This window comes from Nannospalax galili, unplaced genomic scaffold (genome assembly GCF_000622305.1).
Source record: "Nannospalax galili isolate Female #2095 unplaced genomic scaffold, S.galili_v1.0 scaffold389, whole genome shotgun sequence".
Classification (NCBI taxonomy): domain Eukaryota; kingdom Metazoa; phylum Chordata; class Mammalia; order Rodentia; family Spalacidae; genus Nannospalax; species Nannospalax galili.
The window spans coordinates 40,798-44,306 of record NW_008360310.1 but is presented as its reverse complement, the minus strand read 5'-3'; the positions used below and the strand labels follow the sequence as shown (position 1 = coordinate 44,306).

Sequence of the window (3,509 nt, the reverse complement as noted above, 5' to 3'; positions counted from 1 at the left end):
ATGAGGTACTCGAACTCGCAGCCCTCAAGCTGCACCATAGCCCAGCTGCCCGGCGGGAATCCGCCACCCCCGGCCCCGCCGCCCACGGGAGGGGCGCCCGTGCCCGCCAGCACCGCCGCTGCCACCACCACCACCACCACCAGCTGCCTGCCCGCCCGCTCGGCTCCTAAGGCCACCGCCGTGGCGCTAAGCTGAGCTGCCTGTGCCCAGGGCTCAGGAGGGGGCCGCAGAGGAGCCGCCCCCCTGTGCTCGGCCCCTGATCCCTGCACCCCGGCCCGCGCTATGGGGCTCTGGCTGCTGCCGCCCCCCGCGCCACCAGGCTAGGGTGATGTGGGAGCCCCCAGACCACGGCCCCTGTGGGCACCATGAGCCCCCTACTCCACTGCCTGCTGCTCGCTGAGCTGCTGCAGCTGGCTGGCGCCCAGGCTCCTGTCTCCCAGCTTGATGCCCCTGATCACCAGAAGAAAGTGGTGTCTTGGATGGATGTCTATACCTGTGCTACCTGCCAGCCCAGGGAGGTGGTGGTGCCTCTGAGCATGGAGCTCCTGGGCAGTGTGGCCAAACAACTGGTGCCCAGCTGTGTGACTGTGCAACGCTGTGGTGGCTGCTGCCCTGACGACGGCCTGGAATGTGTGCCCACTGGGCAGCACCAAGTCCGAATGCAGATCCTCATGATCCAGTACCCTAGCAGTCAGCTGGGGGAGATGTCCTTGGAAGAACACAGCCAATGTGAATACAGACCCAAACAAAAAGAAAGTGCTGTGAAGCCAAACAGGGCTGCCATACCCCACCACCGTCCCCAGCCCCGCTCTGTTCCAGGCCGGGATTCTGCCACTGGAGCACCCTCCCCAGCTGACATCATCCATCCCACTCCAGCCCCAGGATCCTCTGCCCATTCTGCACCCAGCGCCGTCAGCGCCCTGACCCCCGGACCGGCTGCTGCCGCTGTAGACCACATTAAAAAAGAAAAAGAAAAAAAAAGATAAAGGTGGAAAAAGATTGAACCATGAGTACATATACCACACACACACAGAGGACACCCCACATAGAAAATTTATAAATAAACATAGAGCTTGGGGCTGAGCTCCAGCTAGCATTAACATCCCTTCTTCTCCTCTCCAGGTGCCGGAAGCTGCGAAAGTGACATGTTGCTTTTCAGACTCAGCCAGACACTCCCCTCACAGGCCCTATCCCAGTGAAAGAAGAGGGGAGCCCAGAACACCCCAGCCCAGGACCTCAGTCCTAGAGAAGCTGCCCCAAGGACCTAGACCTCTTAGAGAGCTCAGTCTCCCAAAGCTGTCATCTAACAGTTGTCAAGGAACTTAATGGCAGTAAGAGGGGTCTTATCTCAGCTTAGGGGAAACAGGGTGCTGTTAACTACCCTGGGCAAGTGAACATCTTCTGTTTGACTCCGCCTCCCTACTATAAAGAGTCCAAACTTTGACAAATAATGGCATTTGGGCTCTGCTATGATAACTGTGACCCCCACCCACCCTGATAAAAGAGACAAGGATGAGGGAGCCCTATCAGGGCCCTCCACCTGGGAGAAGGAAACTGACAGGGACGGGGCTGGGCACCCCTCCCCGAATCTTGGATAACTCTGTGTGTGGTGGGGACTCACACTGGGTTCATGGTAGATACTGGGGCACAGTATTCAGTTCTCAATCAAGCTCACAGTCCTCTAAAGCCAGGACACACAAGCATAGTCCAAGGAGCTACAGAAACTAAGAGGTGCGCCTGGACCACCAACAGAAAAGTGGACTTGGGAAGGCATCAGGTTTCCCACTCCTTCCTGGTTGTGCCCGAGAGTCCCGCACCTTTGCTGGGTAGAGACTTACTCACCAACATCGGGGCACGTATCCATTTTGAGCCTAAAGGGATAAAAGTCATGGACTCGGAAGGACAGCTCCTGCAGCCAGTACATGTGTTGTCTTTATCTCTGGCTGGTGAATATAGCCTATTCCCGGCAGAGAGAGCGGCGAGGGAGACCGGCCTGTTTCCCCTGGGCCCCCCACGGCCTCCAGCCTGAGCCGGGGTGAGCCAGGGGGGCCCAGGAACAGCGGGGGCCTCTGCCCTAAGGACACTCGGGGCCGGCTGCAGCCACCGGGACCAGGCAGGCTGCAACACCGCGGTGGCCGGTCCCAGCCAACAACACCGATGGCAGCCGCTGCCCAGCGCAGCCTCAACACTCCCCCACCCCGCTTACTGTTCCCCTGGCCGGGCCTGCAAGGACGTGGCGACCCAGAATGATGGTGGACACGACCTGACGGTGGACACGACCTGGCGATCCACCCAAAGGGGCCTCCGGACCCGGAGAAGGCGGGTCTGCAGCCACGCGCGGCCATCGCTGGGCAGGGGTGGCCCTGGGGATGAGCCTCAGCCAGCGCTTTGTCAGGACCATGGAACAAAGGCCTTAACGGTTCTGGAAGGAGAGCAGAGCCCAGCATGGTGGAGCCCCGTGTGGTGGCGGAAGGGACAGGCTGGCCCGGTGTCTTCCCTTCACCTGGGAAAAGCTGGATGCGACTTAGCCGGTTCGGCCAGCTGGAAATGCTCCCCAGGGTCGGAGGCCTGTGTATATAATGTGAAAAAGCTGCTCTCAACCATTCCCCCAACCTTTAAAAAATTTGGCGACATCTGGACATCTAGATGTAGAGATTGCGGACGAATGGAGTTGTTAGGCCTCCTTTAGAAAGATCCCAGGAGCGACACACGTCTGTGTTCAGTAAGTTAGAAGATGGAGTCGAAGAAGAAAGAGGAGGTCCAGTGCCAGCCTGGTCACGTGGAGAAGACTTTTGTGTAATAACTATTGGGTTGTGTATGCATCATATTCATTACAGTGTGTGTATATCCATCTATGTATGTATGTATGTATGTATGTATGTGTTTAACAATGCTGAATACTCTTTTTGGAACTATCTAGTCTTTCTAGATGTTTAGAAGTACACAAAATATGTTAAAAGTAGGTATAGTAAATAATACACTGTAGATACTTCTGTTAATATTAATAGTGAAATACTGTCTTTTAGAAATGGAATGATAGAACCACTTCCAAGCATCACATGTTTGCTGCTTTGGGAAGGGAGAAAGGAAATAAATATATATAAAGGGTGTAATACTAACTCAAGGTTTTGGTAATGCAAAATTGACCATTGTCCCCTATAGCTGTGTTTAATTTTGCAATGTACAGTGTATATAAAGGACAAAAAGTCCAAATATGCAACATCTAATGTTACTAGACATTAAAGAAGTTGCCAGTGTGTGACAAAAGTAGAGTTAGTGAACAAACATGGTTCACACCCTTTGTGTTAAAATTTGTAGAAAACCTCTTATGGAGTAAAATTGTTAGTATCCACTCAAAGCAGTACGGTTGCATAAGCCTGAGTCCTGGCTGATAGAGATGGAAAAGTTTCTAAGCCAGAGTGTTGCTATTTAGAAGGCACTTTCTGATTGTAGTCTTTGTTAGGTGTGTGCAGCTTACTCAGTAGTACTGTACAATACTGGGGGAACTT

At 54.0% G+C, this 3,509-nt stretch overlaps 1 pseudogene; it reads left to right on the top strand.

The window, feature by feature from the left end:
• Positions 1–365: 365 nt before the first annotated feature.
• On the top strand, positions 366–1,199 carry LOC103727007 (annotated as a pseudogene).
• The last annotated feature ends 2,310 nt before the right edge of the window (positions 1,200–3,509 follow it).